Source organism: Scyliorhinus torazame, chromosome 6 (genome assembly GCF_047496885.1).
Source record: "Scyliorhinus torazame isolate Kashiwa2021f chromosome 6, sScyTor2.1, whole genome shotgun sequence".
In the NCBI taxonomy this organism is placed as follows: domain Eukaryota; kingdom Metazoa; phylum Chordata; class Chondrichthyes; order Carcharhiniformes; family Scyliorhinidae; genus Scyliorhinus; species Scyliorhinus torazame.
Window position 1 is genome coordinate 162,646,277 of NC_092712.1, and position 26,392 is coordinate 162,672,668.

Below are 26,392 nucleotides of genomic sequence, written 5' to 3' on the forward strand. Positions count from 1 at the left end.
TCAAAATTTGCAAGTAACATACAGCTGGGTGGGAGGGTGAGCTATGAGAAGGATGCAGAAATTTGGACAAGCTGAGTGAGTGGGCAAATGCATGGCAGATGCAGTATAACACGGATAAATGTGAGATTACCCACCTTGGTAGTAAAAACAGAAAGGCAGGTTATTATCTGAATGGCTGTAAATTGAGAGGGGGAATGTGTATCGAGACCTGGGTGTTCTCGTAAACAGTTGCTGAAAGTCTCGAATCTGAGACCTTTAAAATTCTTCCACTAATCCTTCATTTAATATTCCTGGATTAATGTTTATTAGTGCAGAAAGTTCCAGTGGTATATTCACTGTCGGCTTTTCTTGTACAGGGAATAACCTGACTGTTTTTGTTGCAGTAGTGAATTATGCCGATTATATTCATGCTAGGACTTGTCTCAACATAGGCTTCTTTAACGATGTAATGACTGCCTAAGCTGGGACTTTTTTCTGAATCTTTTTGGCCATCAATCTGTTCACTAGCCCAGACCCAAAGTGCAGTAATTTCTATGACCAAGAGCAAAACTACAGCAGCTGGTGGAAATCTGAAGCAAAAAAAAATCTAAATTGTTAGAGACATTCAGCAGGTCAGGAAACATCTGTTGAAAGAGCACAGTCGTTGACTCAGTCATTGGACCTTTTCTCAGAATCCATAACACTTTCTAATTTGTCTTCTCTTTACAGATGCTGTCTGACCTGTCTCCACCATTTACTTTGTTTGCTTCAGTATTTTATTACAAGATTTAAATGGTTTCAGCAGATTCTTATTGTGAAATGCCAGGAGTAATTGCACTTACTCCTTTTTCTTTCATTGTTGATGGGTATGTCCAATATCCGTATAACCCGAACATGGTTGGACTGTGACAGAAATCCACCCCATGTCCTTCACTCATGTACTGAGCCACCCTTCTTTCATCATGACTCCCTTTAACATAACACACCTCAGTTGACACAATCTATGCTTAAACTCTACAAACTGATCAGATCAGGTTTGGTTACCTATCACAGTGCCAACCATGTGTGCTTTGCAGTGTGAAAATGGTTTAGCTCAGGGCTAAATCACTGGCTTTAAAGCAGACCAAGGCAGGCCAGCAGCACGGTTCAATACCCGTATCAGCCACCCCGAACAGGCGCTGGAATGTGGCGACTAGGGGCTTTATACAGAGAGGGGCAAGGTTTAGAGTAGATGTACGAGGCAAGTTTTTTACGCAAAGGGTAGTGGGTGCCTGGAACTCGCTACCGGAGGAGGTGGTGGAAGCAGGGACGATAGTGACATTTAAGGGACATCTTGACAAATACATGAATAGGATGGGAATAGAGGGATACGGACCCAGGAAGTGTAGAAGATTGTAGTTTAGTCGGGCAGCATGGTCGGCACGGGCTTGGAGGGCCGAAGGGCCTGTTCCTGTGCTGTACATTTCTTTGTTCTTTGTTCTTTGTTCTACACAGTAACTTCATTGAAGCCTACTTGTGACAATAAGCAAATTTCATTTTCATTGTATCTTTGCATGTTGATATTTCTTCCTTATCGTTGCCCCCTGAAACCATCATGATTATCAATTTTGCCAGCTAAACACCTACTTAGAAATATCCCAGGAGGTGTTTGCATTGAACTGATTGAGTTGGATCCTCAGTTGAAATAAAAGGTGGAATTTTCTGCTTCTGCTTAAGTTCTTGGACTTTTTTTTAAAAAAATGTTAATTCTCCTCCTTTTTCACATTTTCTCCCACATTTACATCCATCAACAATAAACAATAATCAGCAAGATATGTCAGTCCCCATAGTAACAACAATCCCATCTACCCACCAACCCCAAACCTCAACCCGCATGTTTACATAAACAAATGACAAAAAGGAATCAGGGATTACCCGTAGTCACCCTTAATCTTACACAGCTCCCCCCCCCCCACCCCAAGTCTCCAGCTCCTCCCATCCACTGTCTCTTGTAAAACTCCTCCTCCCAACCTCAGTTCCTTCCCCCCAACTTTCCACCCCGGCTAGACCACTCGGACCCTGTTCTGCCAGGCTCCGATGGCCGCAGCCCCTCCCCCCACCTCACTCCCATTCACTGGCCGGCTTAAACCGGCCAGCGTGGAGGCCCCCGTGGGACCCGCCTGGGTCCCTTTCCCACTTGCCCGGCCCTAGGAAAGCCCAAAGATCCCCTTTTAGCACACAAACCCCGCATATCCACCTACACCCCAAAGAACCCTCATTTCGAGTGAAAGTCCCGTCCCGTCCCTTGTCCAAATATATACCACATTGGCTCCTTTAGTCTCTACACCCGCGCGCAGTGATACAAAAAAGAAGAAAATACAGTCATGAGGTTACATCGGCACATAGCCATTCCTCAGTTTGTCAGTTCTGCCACAGTCCTTCTGCTTTCACAAACTCCACCGCTGCTTCCGCCGTTCCAAAATAAAAGTCCCTGAGCTTGTAAGTCACCCTCAACTTCACTGGATATACAATGCCGCATCGCACCTTGCTAATGTACAGTGCCCTCTTCACGCGATTGAAGGCAGCCCGCCTCCTTGCCAGCTCCACCGTAAAGTCCTGGTATACACGTATACCAGCTCCAGCCCACTGCACCACCCGCTTCTGCTTGGCCCAGCTCAGGACCTTCTCCTTCACACTGTACCTACGGAAGCACAGAGTCACTGCCCTTGACGGCTCACTCGCCTTTGGTACAGGCCTCCACGACCAATGAGCCCGATCCAGTTCATATCAGGAGGGATCCTCCCCCTCCCCCAATAGTTTTGCCAACATCGCGGCAAAATACTCAGTCGGCTTCGGTCCTTCAACTCCTTCGGGCAGCCCCACAATCCTCAAATTCTGTCGCCTGGATCTGTTTTCCAGGTCTTCCATTTTTCCTCGCAGATCCTTGTCAGTATCCATCACCTTCCGCATCTCTTTCCCCATCGAGGCAAGTTGATCACCGTGCTGCAATAACGTCTCCTCCACTTCCTTCAGCGCCTCCCCTTGCTCTCGCACCTCCGCCACTGCGCTCGCCACCTCCGTCCTCACCGGGGAAACCGCCTCCTCCACCAGCACACTCAAAACTTCCCTCATCTCCTTACTCACCGTCTCCATGCATTTTGCAACTGCGCCAACTGCTTTTCAAATTCCGCAGCCATCACCTTAGTTATTTCTTCAGCCGTAAGCAGTGCGGCCTTCCCTGGTGCTCCAGCCTCCATTTTCCTTGGTGACCCCGTGGTGACCTTTCCACACCCCGACGGACCTTCAGCTGTTTTTTTTCCGGCCGTTTTCTTGCTCACCCTCGACATTTTTCTTTGTTCTTTTTTCCCTCCTGTGTCTTCACTGTGCCTCCTCCATGCCTTCTCCCTGCTTCTGCCACCTCCGTGGACCCCGGGACCGGGCTTAAAGCCCCGAAAATGCTGTTGCCGAACGGGAGCTCTCCATTGTGCGCAGGTTCTTGGACTTTTAAATGGCTCGCCACATATTCCAGCACCAGCCCTCCATGACGGGGCCATGAAATTCAGCCCAAAATAATAAAACTCTGTAACATTTACTCCCAAGCTAGCTGAGGCATGATTTAACAACAATCTGCACTGGAGTGCTGCTTTGGGATGCATCGAATGCTAAATTCAACTTTGGTGAGTGAGGAAGTTTTAAGGGTTAATTTAATGTAAGGGCTAATTTCTACATTAGGTAGAGGGTGGGATTCTCTGGCCAACAGCGGAATCAAGAAACGCGATTGGATGGAGAATCGATTTTGACTCCAAAATCGTGGTGGACACCAGTATCACGCCATACCGCAATTCACTGGTGCCCAAACAGCGGCTTCAATGCATTCCACCCCACACGTTCAGTAAACGCCGTTGGCATATCATGGGCTGGATTCTCCATTCTGGAGACTAAGTCCCCACGCCGGCGTGAAAACGGTGGCATTTTACACCAGGAAAACTGATGCAAAACGGCCACCGATACCCTGTTCCGGGGGGGCTAGCAGCCAGGCAGCATAGAGCTCCCAGCTCTAGTTGCCGATACGGCCTGAATAATTGCCTGCAGCGTCTGCACCGTGCTTCATGGCGGATGCCACTCGTGGATCCAGCCCACTAAATAGTGCCCCCCCTTCGGCCGGCTTGCGTGCCCCATGCCGCCCCACCACAGTGCACCCAGCTCCAAATATTGGCCCCGCTACCCGTGGATCGGCCCTCCCCCAAATGTGGCGGCACTGGACTGAGTCCGCAGCCACCACGCTGTGTTCCCGACGGGTGAAACCACATGTGTCCCACGCCGTCGGGAACTCGGCAGGTCGGGGACAGAGCATCGAGGGACGGGCCTGAGTACGCTGCTTTTCGAGGGGCGGAGCAACGTGAAAGCGACAGCGCCCCCGATTTCGGCATCATCGGGAATTATCCACCCCGTCGCCGAATGTGATTTCAGTGTCGGGGATCGGAGAATCCAGCCCTATTAGCGGGAGGTATTCTCCAGTACCTTCGCAATTCTCCACCTCCACCCGGGCAAATTCCCGATGGCAGGGCCACTTGCGCTTTCAAAAATAGTGTAATTTAACAATTGTGTATTTTGTTGAAAAGCCTTGAATAAAAATATATATTTTTTAAAAGAGCAGTGGCCTTGGTAAATAAGGCTACTGAGTATTTCTACTATCCTTAATCTTCTCCAAACTACAGGATGCAAAAGTAAAGGGACTAATTTAAAGGTAAGTCATGGCAGAGCAACTTGGCCATGTGGAGTGCTTCTGTGCATCGAGGGAAGTTAGGGACATTTCCAGTGTTCAGCGTGACCATGTGTGCAGGAAATGTCTCGAGCTGCAGCTACTTAAGTTTGGGTTCAGAGCTCGAGCTGAAGCTCGATTCACTGTTGGGCATCGACAAGGCTTTGTGGATAGCGCATACAATGAAGTGATAACACTGCAGGTAAAGAATGCACTGGCAGAAAGGGAATGGATAACCACCAAACAGAGTAAAATAACTAGGTTTGGCGAGCCAGTGCAAAAGTTCATCTCTCTCTCCAACAGATTTTCCGTTTTGGATACACTGGGGCTGGTCGTTCCTGAGGTGAATGCAGCAAGAGGCAACATGACTGACTCAGCTGCTCAGGGGGAGGAAAAAGAGTGCGAGAGCAATAGTGAAAATTGATTCTGTCAGAAGGGGAACAGATAGATATTTCTGTGACCGCTTTAGTGACACCAGGATGGGCTGTTGCCTGCGTGGTGCCAGTCAAGGCTGTCATTAACGAGATACATGATATTCTGAAGGGGAGGGTGAACAGCCAGACATCGTGGTCTATATTGATACCAACAACATACGTAAAAAGAGGGATGTGGTCCTGAAAGCAGAATATAGGAAGCTAGGAAATAAATTAATAACAGGACCTCCAAGACTACAGGACTTCACAAAGGGGCAGATAGGTGGCAGATGAAGTTCAATGAGAAGTGTGAGCTGGTGCATTTTGGAAGAAAAACATGGAAAGACAATCTAAAATAAGGGGTAAAATTCTTGAGGGAGAGCAGGAGCAGAGGGATCTGAGCGTATATGTGCATAGAATATTGAAGGTAGCAGGACAGGTGGAGACAGCAGTCAATAAAACACATACTATCCTGGGTTGTATTAATGGGAGCAAAGAGGTTTTGCTGAACTGGTACAACATACCTCAACTGCAATATTGTGGACAGTTCTGAATTTCACACTACAGGAATGACGTGAACACATTGGAAAGATTGCAGAAGAGGTTCACAAGAATGATTCCAGGGATGAGAAACTTCAGTTATGAGAATAGATTGGAGAGGTCGGGACTGTTCTATTGGAGAGAAGAAGGCTAAGAGGAGATTTGATAGAGATATTCAAAATCATGAAAGGGCTGGGCAGATTTTACACTCATAAAAGGATCAAGAACAAGATGGCACAGATTTGAAGTGATTTGCAAAAGAAGCAAATATGATGTGAGAACAAACCTTTGCACACACGTGTAGTTAGAGTGTGGAGTGGTGGAGTGTCAACTGCACTGTCTGGAAATGTGGTGAAGGCAGGTTCAATCAAGATATTCAAGAAGGCATGAGATGATTATTTGAATAGAAACAATGTACAGGGTTAGGAGGAAAAGGCAGGGAAACGGCACAAAGTGGTGATGCTCGTTTGGAGAGCCAGTGTAGGCACGATGGGCCAAATGGCCTCCTGCTTCATAACAATTCTGTGATTTTGTGATTGCATTAGATCCAAAGAGGAATCCTATAAAGTAGCTACAAAAGGTAGTATGGTTGAGGATTCGGAGCAGTTTAGAATTCAGCAAAGGAGGACAGAGGTTCATTGGAGCGGGGCGGGGGGGGGGGGGGGTGGGGGGGGAGGAGGGGGGGGGGGTGGATATGAGATAACCTTGCAAATAACGTAAGTGGACTGTGTCATAATATCCACTCATGTGTATAATGAGATACAGACAGGCAGTGACTGACACACAGAATAACCAATAAACATATAGGACACAGAACAACCAATCACCAGACAGTGCACTGCAGGGGACACCACCACTATAAAACACACGAGGGATCAAGACTCTGCCTCTTCTCACTGGATACAGCTACAGAGATAGTCAGGGTGCACAGTGCAGTGAGCACCGTCCCCATGTGACAGAGAGCCAGTCTGATCAAGCCAGTCAGAGGTTATCAGTTCAGATTAATAGAGTGTCAACCCACAGCAGATTATGTACAGCAACCAGCAGGTTCAATAAAACAGTGTTGAACCATCTCCTGTGTCGGAAGCCAGTTTCTCGTCTCACTGCATCCAGTTGCAGTCAGTGTTAAACCAACTCAGATAACACATCAGACTGTAAAAGCTTCTTCTACAAATATATAAACAGAAAAAGATTAGAAGCCAAGTGTAGGAGCCCTGACAGGCCGAAAGAGGAGTATCCATAATACTGAACAAGGAAATGACAGGACAATTAAACAACTACTTTAGATTTGTCTTCATGGGAGAAAACACAAATTACTTCCTAGAAATGCTCATGAAGAAAGGGTCGAGTCAGAAGGAGAAATTGAAGGAAATTTATCTTACAAAAAAAAATAATGCTGGAGAAATTAATGGGACTGCAAGCTAATAAATCCCCAGGGCCTAATAATCGACATCAAAGAACAAAGAAACAAAGAAAAGTACAGCACAGGAACAGGCCCTTCGGCCCTCCAAGCCCGTGCCGACCATACTGCCCGACTAAACTACAATCTTCTACACTTCCTGGGTCCGTATCCTTCTATTCCCATCCTATTCATATATTTGTCAAGATGCCCCTTAAATGTCCCTATCGTCCCTGCCTCCACTACCTCCTCCGGTAGTGAGTTCCAGGCACCCACTACCCTCTGCGTAAAAAACTTGCCTCGTACATCTACTCTAAACTTTGCCCCTCTCACCTTAAACCTATGCCCCCTAGTAATTGACCCCTCTACCCTGGGGAAAAGCCTCTGACTATCCACTCTGTCTATGCCCCTCATAATTTTGTATACCTCTATCAGGTCGCCCCTCAACCTCCTTCGTTCCAGTGAGAACAAACCGAGTTTATTCAATCGCTCCTCATAGCTTATGCCCTCCATACCAGGCAGCATTCTGGTAAATCTCTTCTGCACCCTCTCTAAAGCCTCCACATCCTTCTGGTAGTGTGGCGACCAGAATTGAACACTATACTCCAAGTGTGGCCTAACTAAGGTTCTATACAGCTGCAACATGACTTGCCAATTCTTATACTCAATGCCCCGGCCAATGAAGGCAAGCATGCCGTATGCCTTCTTGACTACCTTCTCCACCTGTGTAGCCCCTTTCAGTGATCTGTGGACCTGTACTCCTAGATCTCTTTGACTTTCAATACTCTTGAGGGTTCTACCATTCACTGTATATTCCCTACCTGCATTAGCCCTTCCAAAATGCATTACCTCACATTTGTCCAGGTTAAACTCCATCTGCCATCTCTCCGCCCAAGTCTCCAGACAATCTAAATCCTGCTGTATCCTCAGACAGTCCTCATCGCTATCCGCAATTCCACCAACCTTTGTGTCGTCTGCATACTTACTAATCAGACCAGTTACATTTTCCTCCAAATCATTTATATATACTACAAAGAGCAAAGGTCCCAGCACTGATCCCTGTGGAACACCACTGGTCACAGCCCTCCAATTAGAAAAGCATCCCTCCATTGCTACCCTCTGCCTTCTATGGCCTAGCCAGTTCTGTATCCACCTTGCCAGTTCACCCCTGATCCCGTGTGACTTCACCTTTTGTACTAGTCTACCATGAGGGACCTTGTCAAAGGCCTTACTGAAGTCCATATAGACAACATCTACTGCCCTACCTGCATCAATCATCTTAGTGACCTCCTCGAAAAACTCGATCAAGTTAGTGAGACACGACCTCCCCTTCACAAAACCGTGCTGCCTCTCACTAATACGTCCATTTGCTTCCAAATGGGAGTAGATCCTGTCTCGAAGAATTCTCTCCAGTAATTTCCCTACCACTGAAGTAAGGCTCACCGGCCTGTAGTTCCCGGGATTATCCCTGCCACCCTTCTTAAACAGAGGAACAACATTGGCTATTCTCCAGTCCTCCGGGACATCCCCTGAAGACAGCGAGGATCCAAAGATTTCTGTCAAGGCCTCAGCAATTTCCTCTCCAGCCTCCTTCAGTATTCTGGGGTAGATCCCATCCGGCCCTGGGGACTTATCTACCTTAATATTTTTTAAGACACCCAACACCTCGTCTTTTTGGATCACAATGTGACCCAGGCTATCTACACCCCCTTCTCCAGACTCAACATCTACCAATTCCTTCTCTTTGGTGAATACTGATGCAAAGTATTCATTTAGTACCTCGCCCATTTCCTCTGGCTCCACACATAGATTCCCTTGCCTATCCTTCAGTGGGCCAACCCTTTCCCTGGCTACCCTCTTGCTTTTTATGTAAGTGTAAAAAGCCTTGGGATTTTCCTTAACCCTATTTGCCAATGACTTTTCATGACCCCTTCTAGCCCTCCTGACTCCTTGCTTAAGACATCCCAGGGTGCTAAAGGAGATGAGCATGCAAATAGTGGATTTGTTGGTTGTTATCTTCTCTCCTATAGATTCTGGAACTGTCACAGCAGATTGGAATATAGAATATGTGACCCCGTTATTTAAAAAATGAGGGAGGGAGAAAACAGGGAATTATAGACCGGATTGTCAAACATCAGGGGCGGAATTCTCTGGCCATTGCGATTTGCTTTTCCAGCTGGCAGCGCACCCCAAGGCTGAGTTGGATAGATTTTTGATCGACACAGGGGTCAAGGGTTATGGGAGGCTGGCAGGAATGTGGGAGGCCACAATCAAGTCAGCCATGATCTTACCAAATACTTCTGCTCCTAATGTTTGTGTTTTCTCGTTCGTGTACCTGTTTATTGTGATTGAAACTTCTTCTTTAAAAAATCCTGGTGCACCATGACATAATTTTTAAAAGTCAATTCCATGTGAAAAAAATGTTTGTCACAGGATTGTTGGACACAGCAACTGATCAGAGCTCTGTGATATTCTTTTCCTTGACATTTTGTTTCCTTTTTGGCAGGTGACAGAAAAACTGTGTAAAGAAGGAAGTTCCTGCTGCACTGAAGCATATGATAATTAAAAAACAATCAATTAACAAAATTCAAAGACGACAAATTAAATGTTTAATGTTCTTAGCAAGAAGTACAACTCTCACGTTTTGACATTTTTTCAAGTCTTGATTGAAAATATAGCCCGAGGTCAGATTTTCTCCACAATTATTGAATACAATAATTGAATACAAGAGGAGATACAATCGACTTCAAAGCCTCCCAAATCATTCATAGAGTAGAAGGGTTGTATTCCCTGGTCCCATCACCTCCTGTTACTCAGCAGTGAGCCGTATGCTGGCAGCGGGATTCTGGCCTCCCGCTACTTATCAATGGGATTTCCCATTGATGCCATCCCACGCCACCGGGAAACACATGGGCGGGTGCCCTGCCGGCGGGAAAATAGAATCCCAACGATCAGAGAATTCCAGCCGAGATCTTTTCAGATTATGCTTTTGTTACATTTATATCAATGATATTAATTTTTGTTTGAGCAAATATTATAAGAAGGAAGGAAATGCCTTGAATTATGGTTTTTAGATAGTTTTGATGGGCCAACTGATCATTTCTCATTCCAGTTTCCAGTTGTGTTGAGGGTATTTTAATGTTCCTCGTCCAAGTGTAAACCAGTGCCCCACTATCCCGATGGTGCTGCATCACTATCCCCACCCTCCTTCCTTTACCCCCCCCTAATCCCCCCACAAGGCCCCCTCCACCCTTAATGCAGACTCCCTGTGTCCCACTCTCCTCCGAGATGGTCTCATGGGAGCCAGGGGAGAGGGACACCCAAGATGGACCATGCCATTGGCTGGAGGACCAGTGGGAGAATGAACATGTGGTCAGTGGGAGGGATGGGTCTGTCAGTATGGCAATAACAACTCAAGTGTGATATTCGGGTGGGGCCCGGTGGATCCTCACCTCTACGGCATCCGCCGACCTCCGCATTGGTCCTCGGAGTCCCCTATCACCTCCAGGGCTCGTTCCTCGGGTGTTGTGAGGATTCTTATGTCCGGCACCCTTCCACCAGTCTGGGCCCTCTCCCAGCAATTGTGGGAGAGCTTCACCTGAGGAGGCACAGAGAGGACATCATTGGCGTGGGTCACAATGCTGAGAAAGGGGGTATAAAGGGAGAATTGGGGGGACAGATGGCGGGTTGGGTGGTGGGTATGCGGCTTGCCACGTTGGGGGGTGTGAACGTTCCAGGGGGGAGGGGGGGTGGTATCAACTCACCCATGCTGCTTGGTGTGGGTCATTGACATTCTAGCAGCACTGGAGGCCAGTACTCCTGGTCACACTGCGAGAGCCTATGGTCATTGCCACTTCATTCCAAGTGGCACTGGCTGCCCTCTGGCTCACCCATGGGACCCTCGGGGGAACAGGCCACCCCTTCTGGCGTCCACTGCATCTGGGAGCCTCCCCAGGTCCGCTTCTCCAAATCTTGGGGCCGGTCTTCTCGGCGCCATGACTGCGAGCTGAGTGGGATTGGCTGTGCAAGAGCTATTTAAGTGCTGATCGACCTTGTTAGCCGGTGGGGGTGTGGGGGTGGCTAGCGCAGTCCCAGTGAATCAGCTGCCGAGCCTTCATTTATGGCGTGAAGTCCATGGGGCCTCGTTAAGTGGACCAATTATCGTTGAATGGGGTCCCCGGCCTTGCCAGGTCGAGTGCCGGGAAGCTCGTGGCAGTTCCCACTTGCTACCACACTTAGGGCACTGCACCCTCTGTCCTATAGTCTTATGGAGTTCATATGAATATAAAACTCAATATTTACCTAGTCCTCTCATAATTATTCCTTGAATTCAAGAACACTGACAATTTAACTTATTTACTGCATTTGAGTGGTGCTTATCTCTACTTTGGGCTATTTGTGACTGCCAGTGCCACAACTAGGACATGGGCCTACTTAGGCAGGGAAGTTGTGGGTCCCTTGGCAGGACCAAGGCAGTACCATTGGTGGGTGAGTGGGTAGAGGCAGGCAGGGTAGAAGGCTTATTGAAAAAAACCTTCTCTCAAATAATTCCAACAAAGGAGCAATCCAACTGCAATATAAGGAGCCTAAAACACAGAGTATTCCAGATATGGGGCAAGATTCTCCGGCCTCCCGCCACCAAGGAACATGCGAAAGGGCGGCGGCCTGATGTGGGAGGCCGGTGAGATCTTCTGGTCCTACCGCTGTCAATGGGATTTCTCATTGAATCCGCCCCATGCCGTCGGGAAACCTGCAGCAGTAGTGTGCCATCGCTGGGACCAGGAGATCTCTTTGGCTTGAACAGCCAGAAGGTGTCACCCATGGTCTCAAAAAGATTATGTACAGCTGTAGCAACACTTCCCTACTTTCTTTTGCAATAAAGGCCAACATTTAATTTGCCTCCCAATCGTTTGTGTATCTGCATGCTAACTTATTTAACATTCCAGTACCAGGGCATCGAGGCTCTTCCGTACCTCAGCATTCTGCACTCTCTCTCCATTTAAAATGCATTCTTCTTTTTTAGCAAGTATATTTGTTAGAATTTAGTATTTTAGAAACAGAACACAATTACAAAATAATCATAATTACATAAGAAGAACGGCTTAACATACGTGAGCATAGACTAGAACAGGGGAATGTTACGATACTCTGAGCTAGTGCTCGGTCAATGCCAATCCCACTTGATCCGGAGTCACAACATAAGCGAAGTAACCTGTAATTCTTAGAAAAATACCCAGGACTTTGGCCTTTAGCTGCACAATAATTGCAGCCACCAGGTTTGTCAATTTAAACACACCTACTGTTTATTTATAACAAGGACGATAATTAAATATGCAGCAAACACAACTGGTTAACTATTATCTCATTACTAATTCCCAGCTTTAACTTGCCCCCCCCCCCTCCTCAACCCTCTACACACATGCACAAGACAGACAAAGACAGAGGGGAAGGAAGGGTTAAAAAAAAACATATGTAAAAGGAAAAAAGAGATTTTGTTTCCGATGGTGGTTTTTAACACCTTATTCATCTTCAAATTTTGCTTTCAGTTTGAGGCTGTTAATGTAGATTAATTCAGATCTCTGTAGTTTCAGAAATACAGCACTCACAGCCTTTCTGGAGAGAGAGAGCAGTTTATTGACCTTGTTTGCAGCCTGTAATATTTGCTCTGTAGATTCATTCACTCAAGTTCTCTGCAGCTTCAGGAATACAGCACTCACAGCCTTTCTGGAGAGAGAGAGAAAGTAGCTCCTTGTCTTTGGGTGTCTCGGACTCAACTGTTCCGTGAGATTATAGAATCATAAAATCATAGAATCATAGAATTTACAGTGCAGAAGGAGACCATTTGGCCCATCGAGTCTGCACCGGCCCTTTGAAAGAGCACCCTACTTAAGCCCACACCTCCACCCTATCCCTGTAACTCAGTAACCCCACCTAACCATTTTGGAAATCAAGGGCAATTTAGCATGGCCAATCCACCTAGCCTGCACATCTTTGGGCTGTGGGAGGAAACCGAAGCACCCGGAGGAAACCCACGCAAACACAGGGAGAACACGCACACTGCACAGGCAGTGACCCAAGCCGGGAATAGAACCTGGGACCCAGGCACTGTGAAGCAACAGTGCTAACAACTGTGCTACCCTGCTGCCCCACTCAGATCTCTGAGAACCATCTCACTGGGATAGGGCCCAATCACCACCTGTTGGCCAATTCATCGGCCACCAGCCAATCAATCAAACTGAGTCCCACCCTATCTCTCTCTCTCTCGCTGGTGCTTAAAAGCCTGAAGCTCTTGTTCAAACCAGCACAGGTTATCTCCTGTAACATCTGAATTCCTCATTCTCTCTGCTGCTTGACTTAAAGACACATGTCCATTAATCACCCATGGATCAAAAATGATAACAGCAAAATAAAAGAAAGGGGAAATAAGGGAATGAAGTGGATGAACCCTAACAAGAATGACATCATAACTGACGGGTAGCAGAGTCTGGAATTTTCATAACCACGTGATCCTGTTTCCATTGTCAGAGTGCCTGCTTCCTCTATTTTCATGCTGGACGGCAGGGTTTGTGATGAAAATAAGTCTGCTAACTGAAACTCCTCAAAGTCCGAGATGGGCCAACGCAGAGGTGGGCTAATTGCATTGTGGTCCTGATATAAAGGCCTGCCTCCAATGCAGTTGCTGGGAGATGAGGCTTAAGATGAAACAACTGACCCAAAGTCAGCTCCACCTCTTGTCATGTGAGTAGCGATCACTTCTCTGACTGTGTGTGAGGCCAGCACTTTTTTAACTGTGCTAAAGTTGCCCCAGCACTGCCAGTGCCTAAGTAATTGCATTGTTAAGGCTATTACATTGTTAAACAGTGATGGGTTTCGGCCTAACTTTAAATGGGGACATATGGAACTTTGAGGCAAGGAGGAATTGGGAAAATCTGGGACTTTGCTTTGCTGTGTTGGAAATAAAGCTGTTTAAGGTAAAAGTTAGATTTCGACTCACTTTTCCTTAACAGGTAATTATTGGAATTAACAAACATCCTGCCCTATAAACTGTAACTCTGGCTGCCTCCATTTATTATGTAACTGCTGCACATGCCTCACTGTTGGCTCTTGGACCTGCTGCTCTAGCAATGTCTGCATGCTGCAGTAGTTGTGATCAGGAGCGCAGTTTAAGATCTGCTCTGATGATTGTGGAGGATGTCCCTCACACTACTCACTGACAGTACCACGAGCTCCAGGTCCTGATCATTGAATCAAGGTGCACTTGGCATTTCGCTCCCCATTGACAACCTCCTCTGGGATATTCTGGCATGTGAAGAAAGAAAATGCATGGGTCATTAAGCGTGCTTGCCTCATTTGTCACAATCCACAGGTCTGCTTGGATCATGGAGGGACACTTGAGTGAGGTGCTGTTCGGCGCTCAGAATTTAGAACATCTACAGTAAGTGTTTGGACATTTAGTGGAGTTCCTGAAGGTAATGTAAACTCATGCTCTGTGAGTATAAGAGTATGTGATGCAGTGTATGAGTTCTTTGCAGGAGAGAATGGCCAACCTCATGTGGAGCCACAATTGGCAACAGCTGGACTGCATGCCAGCCACACAAAAAGGGCATCTGTAATTGTGGTTATGGTGGGCTGCCAGTTGTGAAATGCTGCATTGGACTGAAATACAGCCCTGGAATGAGCTAGTCGCATAATAAGGCTACTGTAGCATTGATTGTGAAGGGCAGCACCAATTGGCTGTTGGTTTCAGATACCTATTAATGTTTCACAATAGCAGAGATGCCTGTGACCATCTGTTTGGACTTTCTCAGCTGTGTCCTACACTGGTACTCTGACTTGCCCAGGTGGATGCATCTAATGCAACACTGTGCTCAGTGTAATAAGTAAGAAGTCTTACAACACCAGATTAAAGTCCAACATGTTTGTTTTAAATCACTAGTTTTCGGAGCGCAGCTCCTTCATCAAGTGAGTGAAGAGATGGGTTCCACAAACACATATAGAGACAAAGTCAATGATACAAGATGATACTTTGAATACGAGTCTTTACAGGTAATAAAGACTTAATTATGTAATAAAGCCAACGCTGGCATCTCCACATCAGTGTAATAAGGGGAGTATAGGAACAGTGTGGCTGGATTTAATGGCTGTTGCGGTGTCGCCATTCACTGACCAGAATGTTGGTGGCAATCCTGCGCAGCCATTTTCGGGAGCCCTGAGAGAATTGAATGCTTATTAGTCATTTATCAGGCTGCCATCAGGACTCCTGCACCTTTGCAGGTGAGGCGTCTGCTAATCAGATGGCTGGCAGCAGTTCAATGCCAGCAGCATGAATAGGAGCATTAGCCAGTGTAGCAGGAAGTCCTGGAGCAGCAATAACAAGGAGGCGCTGGGAAAGAGGTGAATTGGATAGGCCCATCAGAGCCAGTCAGGCAGGCCCCAGAGAGAGGCCTGGGAATCATCAATGTCATCCTATTATTAATATGGCTCCTGCCTTTGGTGTTAGCTGTGGCCTAGTTGGTAGAAGATTTGTTTCTGAATCACAATTTTATCGGGTCAAGTCCCACTCTAGGACTGGAGCACATAAATTTGGCTGATGCTCTGGTGCAGTAGTGAGGGAGCGCTTGCACTGTGAGAAGTGTTGGGGTGATTCTCTGCCTGGATTCGTTGTTCTGCCGGCAGCGACCGCGCAACCCCCCCCCCGCCGCCTTGCCCGCGGCTTTCCCAGCGGCATGGGATGGCTTCAATGGGAAATCCCATTGGCAAACGGCGGGAGTAGAGAATCCAGCTGCCAGCGACGGTTAATCACTGAGCAACACATGGCTCGGAAGGCGGAGAATTTATCCCATTATCTTTCGGACCAGGGGCAGGATACTACTCCGCTTGCCGAAATCGCGAAATGCGAATAGGCGGAGAATAGCTTTGGACTCCAAAATCGGGGTAGGCACTGGTTTGACGCCAAATCGGGATGCTCCAGCACCCCAGAAATGGCTTAAATGCATCGCCCATTGCGTGGGATAAACATACAGTAGGCATATCATTAGCGGGCCTGACACCCTATTCTCCAGGGCCTCCGAGATTCACTGCCTCCGATGGGCGAAGTTCCCGATGGCATGGTTCACTTGTGGCCTCAAAAATGTTGTGAACCAGGCGAGAGAGAGAGGAGGTAGGGAATGGTGTGGAGTAGCTGCGGGCTGCCGGATTGGACACCAGCCGTGCTGGCAGGAGTAGGAGGCCCCCTGCCAGGGCTGGGGGAGGGGGGATTTAGACCGTGTAGCCGGGTTGCCCCCCCCACAAGACTGGGGCAGTGCCCAGGCAACAACCACCATTACGGCAGCTATCACCCACTGACCACCCACCTCGGTCCCTGGATCTACACAGTGACACTGGCCCTATGTGTGCGCCCACCTCCGCACTCCAGACCCAGCAGACAGAGCACTGAGGCAGGTTTTAACGGTGGTATGAGGTGTTTATTGTACAGAAATATATACACAGTCTGTGCCCTAGCCCCTATAACTCAACTGTGCCCTGCACCCATGCCAACGTAACTGATGTCTAACTTTGTGGCTTTAAGGGGCCTAACACTATGCCTAGGTAGTTCCCCAGACGGTACAGCAGGAGTGGAGGCGGCCTGCTGTGACGCCTGACCTGCGACAAGGGTCCCCATTGGCGCGCATCTCCTGGGACGGCCGGGCCTGGATGGGCCCGGCCACTGCTCGGGTGTCCCGGTGGTGTGGTGCAGCCCTGTTCTACTCACTGCCCACCAGATGCACCAGGGACAGGAGAGAGGGAGTCCGAGGTACTGCGGTGTTCCGAAACCTCCCCTGCGGGAGTCACCGGCACGGGCCCCATTACCTCCTCCTCCCTCGAGTTGCCTGATGGCCCTCGGCTTCTCCATGGAATGGGGGTGCGAGCGGAGCCATTCCCTGAGGTGCCCTCTCCACCTGCCGCTGCCAGTCCTGGAGGCCTGCTCTGGTCTCGACCAGGGTCTGTATGCTTGCACCCATGGAGCACAGGGAGTGGACCATCTCCATCAGGGACTGCACCACATCATGCTGCAACTGTGCCACCATCCTGTGGGTCTGTGTTACATCAGCCAGTGAGTGGGCCACCTCCCTCTGGCAATGCCGTCGACGTTCCCAGCCATGGGCTGCTGTGAATGAGCCATGCTGAGGAGCCGCTGTAATGTCCAGGGGGCTCTGGCACATGGCTGCCTGTGAGAGGGCAGCTCTGTCCTGGGCGTCGGCCACCGCCCGGACAGAATGCCCCAGGCCTTGGACACGCTGACCCATAGCCAAAACCATCACGCCCAATGCCTCACCGCGGATGCCACCCGTGCAGTGTCGGCCTGTGTGGCGCGCATGACCATCACCACCCCCTCCTCCTGCACGCGGTTGGACTCCTCCACTAGTGCCTGCAGATGCTTGATGCCCACTGGCATCCCCCCTTGTAGTCCCTGGCTCTCTGACTGCACCTGCACTGTGGCTGGGACTGGATGTTCCAGGAGCCCGGGACCCATCTGGACGGCAGCTGGTTCCTGGGGCCGATCTGTTCTCCGACCGTTCGGTCCCTCGGCTGCTCCTACCGCCACCTGCTGTACCGGATACGATGTGTGGTGCGCACCAGATAGTGTCCCAGGAGCCTCTTCACAGATGTGCCCAACCGAGGTGATAGCCTCTGGGATGGTGGAGGGTGTTGGAAACAGCTGTGATGGAAAGTCAGTGTCCTCCTCCGACCTGAACTCCGAGGTGTCCTGAGTCTCGGGCGGAGGGCTGGTGTTCGGGCTGCTCTCCCCGTCAGTGCTCGGCCGTCTGGGGGGGCACCGGTTCTGGCACTGGCTGGGGGCGGGGGCTCCGGATGTACTGGCCCCATCTCTGGCAGGTCCTGTAAGACACAAGACGACATGTATGATTAGACAGCGGATCGGGGGGTTATAGAGGGGAGTAGGGTTGAGGGGGTTGGGGGGGTTTGGGTTAAGGGGGGTGGGGTGAGGAGGGTGGGGCGAAGAGGGTGGGGGTTGGGTTGAGGGTGGTGGAGGTGTGTGGGGTGAGGAGGTGGGGGGATGTGGGTTGAGAGGGCTGGGGTGTGTGGGGCGAGGGGTTGGGGGGCTGTGACTTGACGGGGTACAGAGCGGGGGTGAGAGAGTGGGGGGTGTGAGTTGAGGAAGGTGGGGGAGTGTACAGTGATGGGGTGTGGGGTGAGGGGGTGAGGGCTGAGTGGATTGTGGGGTGAGGGGAGTGCAGGTTGAGGGATGGTGAGGGGGGGTGGGGGTTGGGGGGTGAGGGGTGTGGGTGGGGGTGGTGTTCACACTTGTGTCATAGGGATCCGCAACTAGGCAGGGTCTCGCTTGCTCGCCCGCTGCCGAACTCCGCCTCAGCGACTTCCGTTTCCTCCAGGCCGCCAACCACATCTGGTGCCCTCTGCTCGGGCATGGTGAGGGGCTGGCATTTTGGTGGTCCTCCTCCTGTCTTCACCTGCTCCCGACGGTTGTGCGCGACCTTCCCCTGAGGGAACACAGTCAGCACAACCGTTAGATGTTCCGACACAAAAACCCAGCGGTTGGGTAGATGGTGGCCTCAGTGGCCAGGGCGCCCGGCCATGGGGGCTGGCATGGGTGCTGGCATGTGTAGGCAGGTTGGGAGATCGGCTGACCCCCAGGGGAGGAAGGAGTCATGTTGCGGTTGTTTGGGGAGAGGGGGGGTGGGGGGAGGTAGTGTCAGGGGCACAGTGCTGCCTACTCACCCTGGCCGTCCTGAGGTGCGGAGTTTCTTCCTGCACAGCATGCCAGTCTGGGTGACGTTGCCCACAGCGCTGACTGCCTCTGCCACCTGCGCCCAGGTACGGAGAATGGCGGGCCTTCCTCCCGGGCCGGGGTACAGGGTCATCCTCTCCTCGCCGTCCATGAGGGTGTCCAGCTCAGCATCCCTGAACCGTGGCGCTGCTCTCCTTGCAGCCACCTTGTTTACTGGGATGGTGTGTGGAGGGGGATGGATCGTTTAAGTGCGGCTGCACTTTGTGTGAGCCTCATGTGCGCCAATCACGGACCAGGCGAATCCGGCACCATTTTCCATGGAATTGGTTGTGTTCCACGTGGTGATGGTGCTGGCCCATTTAGAGTTGCTGAATCGGTCAAGTTGTTGCGCCGTTTTTTCTGTCGTAAAACACCATGGTTCCCACGCCGGCGTCAGCACTTAGTCTCAAAATTGGAGAATCCAGCCCATAGGCCGGATTCTCCGGTATCCGGCGGGCGGGCCGTACCGGTGCCAAAGAGTGGTGTGAACCATTCCGGCGTCGGGCTGCCCGGAAGGTGCGGACTCCTCCGCACCTTCGGGGGCTAGGCCGGTGCTGGAGTGGTTGGCGCCACGCCAACCGATGCCGAAGGGCCTCCGCCATCCGGCGCGAGTTGGCGCATGCGCAGGAGCGCCAGCATGTACCCAGAACCGCTGGCGTGATCCCTGTGCATGCGCAGGAGGTTTCTTCTCCGCACCGGCCATGGCGGAGCTTTCACAGGCCGGCGCGGAGGGAAAGAGTGCCCCCACAGCACAGGCCCGCCCGCAGATCGGTGGACCCCCCCCCCCCCCCCCCCCACGCTCCCCCGAGGACTCCGCAGGCCGCCCTCAGAGCCAGATCCCTCCGGTACGGATCTGGTCTCATCCACGGTGGCGGGACTGGCCGAAAGCGGGCCGCCGCTTGGCCCATCGGGGACCGGAGAATCATCGAGGGGGGGGGCCACGAAAACCGGCGCCGGAGAGTTCGGTAGGCGGCGTCGGAGTGGCGGGGCGGGATTCACACCACCCCCCGTCGTCCCGCCCATAGTCTCTCAAACGAAGAATCCTGTCCAATGGCTTTGTGTGCTCTTTCTTTATACTGTGTTTTTGGTTCTCACCTTGTGCCCTAAAAGGGAAATAACCCATTCAGTTGGTGGGTAATTACCTTACTGCCCTTTGCAACCCAAGTCGCTGGGTTCAGAGTACATTCTCCAGGTATCTCCTGGCTAGGCCCCTTGCAGCAATCCCCTGGCCATGCTTGAAGTAATAAAACCAGTTTAGCTGCGCTTTGTTATCTCCATCACTCCTCCAAAACTGTGAGAGAAAGAAACACCTTTCCTAGCCTTAAAGAGAGTCTGTCTATAGGCTGGATTTTCAGTCCGTTCCTGCCAGTGGGAGCTTCTGGTCCTGCCGAAGGCGACGTTCCAACCCTGCGGTGGGTTTCCCAGCGGTGAGACAGCTGAACCACGTAGAACTCGATAAACATCGGTGGAGCAGTCAATGACAGACTGCCTCCATCACCGGAAATTACACAAGTGGAGGAGGGTGGAAAATCCTGCTCTATATCTTTTCCCTGATGCAAGCACTTCTACAGTTTAATTCATTTTTCAGAAATGCTAATTCCTCCAAGGCTTTGTCATGGCTAAATCAACCTGATGCTCGATCAATAACTCCAGAAGCGAGATTGGATGTCAATTGAAAGCTTTATTGGACTAGATGTTTCCCCCAGCAGCGCAGGTACAGAATGCGGCTGCTAGGGAGACACAGACTCTTATACTCCGCCTTACTGGGTGGAACCAGCAGGCAGGCTTCACCAATGATCTTCATGTCTCAGGTACCTCCCACACCAATGGTCTTACAGCCTCAACCTAGGTACCGTAATACCCCTAATACAGACTACCATATTCACCCCCTGTTAAAAAAAAGAGTCCGGCTAGGGTGGTGGTCTCGCGTCATACAGTGGTAGAGGTTATGGTGATACCCATCGGTGGTACAGTGTTTTGCCTGATTACATGTCACAACTATTTACAGTATTCATTTTACATGTACATATCAGAATGAAGCAATTAGTCGATCGGGGGCCCTGGTCGCCCTCTGTGATCGTCGCAGTTTCGGCGGTGATGCAGGAGCCGGCTCGGGCATCCGTGACTCCGGGAGAGTGACTTTGGCTTCTTCGTTAGCTTCATCACCCCTGGGTGGGATCAGTGGAAGAACCGATCCACCTGGAAAGGGGGCTACCGTGGGGTGCGCCGGTGGGAGGGAGGGTGGGGTTGGTGGGGGTGTGGGGGGGGGTGTGGGGGGGGGGGGTGTGGGGGGGAAATCCAGCGGGCACCAGGTTCCGTAGGCGTACTGAAGGTTAGCGTGAAGGAGGTGGACCCTCTCTACCAATGGATCCGACTTGTGCGCCCGCACGTGTTTGCGGAGCAGAATGGGTCCAGAAGCTGCCAGCCATGTTGGGAGCGAGGTCCCAGAAGAGGACTTCCTAGGGAAGACAAGGAGACGTTCATGAGGTGTTTCATTTGTCGTGGTACACAGCAGTGATCAGAGGGAGTGGAGTGTATCGGGAAGGACCTCCTGCCAGCGGGAGTCTGGGAGATTCCTGGACCGTAGGGTCTGTAAGACGGTCTTCCAGACCGTTCCGTCCTCCCTCTCTACCTGTCAGTTTCCCCGGGGTTATAACTGGTTGTGCTGCTCGAGGCAATGCTCTTGCTGAGCAGGAATTGACGCAGTTCGTCGCTCATGAAGGAGGACCCCCTACCGCTGTGTATGTAGGCGCGGAAACTGAACAGTGTAAAGATACTGTGGAGGGCTTTTATGATGGTGGCTGCGGTCATGTCGGGGCAGGGGATGGCGAATGGGAACCGTGAGTATTCGTCAATCACGTTCAGGAAGTACGCTTTGTGGTCGGTGGAAGGGAGGAGCCCTTTGAAGTCCATTCTGAGGCATTCAAAGGGACGGGAAGCCTTTATCAGGTGAGCTTTCTCTGGCCTGTAGAAGTGCGGCTTGCACTCCGTGCAGATTTGGCAGTTCCTGGTGGCGGTCCTGACCTCCTCGAGGGAGTAGGGCAGGTTGCAGGTCTTGATAAAATGGAAGAATCGAGTGACCCCTGGGTGGCATGAGGTCCTCGTGGAGGGCCCGGAGTTGGTCCACTTGTGCGTTGGCACATGTGCCGCGGGATAGGGCATCAGGAGGCTCGTTTAGCTTCCCGGGACAATACGAGATCTCATAGTTGTAGGTGGCGAGCTCGATCCTCCACCGTAAGATCTTATCATTCTTTATCTTGCCCCGCTGTGCATTATCGAACTTGAAAGCTACCGACCGTTGGTCAGTGAGGAGCGTGAATCTCCTGCCAGGCAAGTAATGCCTCCAGTGCCGCACAACTTCTACTATGGCCTGGGCCTCCTTTTCAACGGAGGAATGACGGATTTCTGAAGCATGGAGGGTGCGTGAGAAGAAGGCCACAGGCCTGCCCGCTTCTTTGAGGGTGGCCGCCAGAACTACGTCGGACACGTCGCTCTCGACTTGGAAGGGAAGGGATTCATCGATTACGTGCACCGTGTCCTTTGCGAGGTCCGCCTTTATGCGGCTGAAGGCCTGGCGGGCCTCTGCTGATAGGGGGAAAACTGAGGATTGGATTAGTGGGCGGGCCTTGTCCGCATAATTGGGGAGCCACTGGGTGCAATATGAAAAAAAATCCCAGGCAGCGTTTCAGGGCCTTGGAGCAGTGGGGGAGGGGAAACTCCATGAGGGGGCTCATGCGTTCGGGATCTGGGCCTATGACTCCGTCATGCACTACGTAGCTGAGGAGGCTAGACAGTCGGTGCTGAAGGTCCTTGGTGTAGGTCAAGTTAAGGGTTTTTGCGGTATGGTGGAATTTGCGGAGGTTGGTGTCGTGGTCCTGCTGGTCGTGGCCGCAGATGCTGACATTGTCGAGGTACAGAAACGTGGCCCGCAAACTGTACCGGTCAACCATTCGGTCCATCTCCCGTTGGAAGATCGAGACCCCATTTGTGACACCAAAGGGAACCCTTAGGAAGTGGTAGAGCTGCTCATCTGCTTCGAATGCAGTGTACTTGCAGTCGTCCGGGCGGATGGGGAGCTGGTGGTAGGCGGATTTGAGGTCCACCGTGGAAAAGACCTTGTATTGTGCAATCTGATTGACCAAATCAGATATGCGGGGGAGAGGGTACGCGTCGAGCTGTGTATACCTGTTGATGGTCTGACTATAATCGATGGCCATCCTGTGCTTCTCCCCGGCCTTTACAACCACTACTTGAGCACTTCAGGGGCTGTTGCTAGCCTCGATAACACCTTCCTTCTGTAGCCGCTGGACTTCCGACCTAATGAAGGTCCGGTCCTGGGCACTGTACCATCTGCTCCTGGTGGCGATGGGTTTGCAATCCGGGGTGAGGTTCGTAAAAAGGGAAGGCGGGTCGACCTTGAGGGTCGCGAGGCTGCAGACAGTGAGGGGGGTATAGGGCCGATGAATTTAAAGGTTAAGCTCTGGAGGTTGCATTGGAAGCCCAACCCCAGGAGCGTGGCAGCGCAGAGGTGAGGAAGGATGTAGAGTCGGAAATTTTTTAATTCCCTTCCCTGGACCGTGAGGTTCGCTACGCAGAACCCCTTGATCTCTACAGAGTGAGACCTTGAGGCCAGGGAGATTTTTTGGTTAACTGGGTGTATGGGAAGAGAACAGCGCCTTACCGTGTTGGGGTGTATGAATCTCTCTGTGCTCCCGGAGTCGATCAGGCACGATGTTTTGCACCCGTTGATGAGCATGGTCGTCGTTGCAGTCGAGAGCGTTCGGGGCCGAGGCTGGTCCAGGGTCACCGAGGCTAGTCGTGGCAAAAGTTGAACATTTTCTTCGGGCGGTGTGTGGTCATCTGAAGCGGGGTCCTGAGACTGCAGCCAAGATGGCGGCGCCCACGGGTCGCACATGGCTGAGGGTGGGCAAGATGGCGGCGCCCAGGCATCGCACGTGGGCCTTGGGGAACAAGATGGCAGCGCCCGGGCCTGCACATGGCTGGGGAAAAAGAAGATGGCGGCGCCCGCGGCCCGCACATGGCCTGTGGAGAGAGTTGTGGTGGCAGCTCCAGTTTGCCCCCGGAGACAGCAGCGACCGCCCGGGCCTGGCATACCACCACAAAATGGCCCTTTTTGCCACACCCTTTGCAGGTGGAGGAGTGGGCCGGGCAGTGCTGCCGGGGGTGCTTGGCTTGCCCGTAAAATAACAGCAGGGCCCCCGCCCGGTAGCCGCGCGGCACAAGCTTGTGGGGGGATGGGGGATGCATCGGGGTCGGCCGTGGATGGGTTACACGCTGCCCAATGGGTTGTCGCGCGGTCGGGGACGTCCACGCGGGCGATTCGGGAGGCCACATCCAGGGAGCTAGCAAGGGCTCATGCCTCCTTGAGGCCTAGTGTCTTTTTCTCCAGCAGCCGCTTGCGGATTTGGGAGGACAGCATCCCTGCAATGAATGCGCCCCGGATTAAAAGTTCTGTGTGGTCGCTGGCTGAAACATGCGGGCAGTCACAGTTCCTACCCAGTACCAGGAGCTCACGGTAGAATTCATCTAGCGATTCCCCTGGGATTTGTCACCTAGTCGCTAGCAGATGTCAGGCGTAAACCTGGTTTACTGGGCGAATGTAGTGTCCTTTCAACAGGGCCATCGCAGCCTTGAAATCATCCGCATCCTCGATGAGGGTGTAGATCTCTGGGCTCACCCTCGAGTGGAGAACATGCAGTTTCAGGTCCTCCGTGGGTGCAGTCGTGGCCATCCTGAGGTACCCTTTGAAGCACGCCAGCCAGTGTTTCAAGGTTACCGCTGAGTTTGCCGCGTGGGGGCTGAGTTGCAGACACTCCGGCTTGATTCAGAGCTCCATTCTTTAAAATCTAGTCCAATAAATTGATGCTCGATCAATAACTCCAGAAGCGAGATTGGATGACAATTGAAGGCTTTATTGCACTAGATGTTTCCCCCAGCAGCGCAGGTACAGAATGCAGCTGCTAGGGAGACACAGACTCTTATACTCCGCCTTACTGGGCGGAACCAGCAGGCAGGCTTCACCAATGATCTTCATGTCTCAGGTACCGCCCACACCAATGGTCTTACAGCCTCAACCTAGGTACCGTAATACCCCTAATACAGACTACCACACAACCATCAGGCCTTGTTCGATACCCACACTGCACAGTTCTTCAATAATGCTGTCTGGGTTCTCCTTTCACCTCAATGTCCCATCTTTCACCACCTGTCAAATTCCTCACATGTCCCGGGTCACAGTCCATGTGGAGTTTGCACATTCTCCCCGTGTCTGCGGGGGTCTAACCCCCACAACCCAAAGATATGCAGGATAGGTGGATTGGCCACACTAAATTGCCCCTTAATTGTAAAAACAGTGGGCACTTTAAAAAAAAATTTAAATCCTCACATTTTGTCTACACATTAATATGCAAATAATTACATATTTTAAAAATGGTACGAATTAATCACATGCTCTCTGATACATCGGTTTACATTTTGCATTAATCAGTTCAAGTGAATCTGCAGTGGCTATTTTGGAGCATTTATCTCTGCCTAAATTACAACAGTGACTTTAAATGTACTTTTCTGTATTTATGGGTGTTGTGAAGTCCTGAATCTGTATAAATACAAGTTGTTTTTTTCAAAACAAGCTCAGAATGGTAGATTAATGTTTCTGTAGCAGAACTTGATCAAAAATACTTGACCTCGGGCCCTGATTTTTTTCATGTCCATCTTCCTCCTCTGCACACTTCTGAGCATGTCTAATGAAGCTTAAAATGAACAGAATCTCAGAAGTGCTACCTTCTATATTTAGAATTGATAGTTTTCCGCTCTCCTCTCAGAGTTTAGTCAGATTAACTCCACCTACAGTTTACACAGGGAACAACCAACACCCTTACATTAACATGATGTGACGGATTTAGGTTATTCCAGACCTGATAATACTTTCTTACTAACCTATGATTCAGGTTAAGCCACTTTTTTCAGATACAGATCTTTGAAACAAAGAGCTAATACAAAAACTGAACTGTATTTCTCTGTGGAGATAATGGAAGCTGATTACAATCTCAGCAGGAACTATTACTGTCCTGAATTTCATGCCAGACATGTTTGTGATTGCCCTCCTTCCTGGAATACATAGAGTATACCTGAACAGGTGTCGGAATATGGCGACTCAGGGCTTTTCACAGTAACTTCATTGCAGTGTTAATGTAAGCCTACTTATGACAAGAAAGATTATTATACAAAACTATATATATATATAAAGAGGTTAAAACCCAACTGCAACGCTGGTCTCTTTGCGCTAATCTAATATTCCAGTTCCACTGTGCTATTATGTGCTGTGAGCATCACAGTTCAAGAAGATAGATTAGATATCCCTGCTCCTTGCAGGTAAAGTATCGCTCTCTTTCTAATTGCTGGAAGCAAGTGAAGTCAGCAAAGCCTTGGCTGAAAAGGAAGCAGGACATCTCCTTCCAGCTGATATGCAGAAGCAAGAATCTCCAAACCAACCACTCAACTGATGAAGTTACCGC

General features: G+C 50.5%; 1 protein-coding gene across 1 annotated transcript in view; it reads left to right on the forward strand.

Annotated features, from left to right (window-relative positions):
- The window catches only part of LOC140425114 (BPTI/Kunitz domain-containing protein-like), a 70,054-nt gene extending 60,354 nt beyond the window's left edge, over window positions 1-9,700 (forward strand). The window contains exon 5 of the mRNA XM_072509028.1: window positions 9,579-9,700. The gene's annotated coding sequence lies outside the window, so the exon portion shown is untranslated. The remainder of the gene's footprint in view (window positions 1-9,578) is intronic.
- Window positions 9,701-26,392: the final 16,692 nt, after the last annotated feature.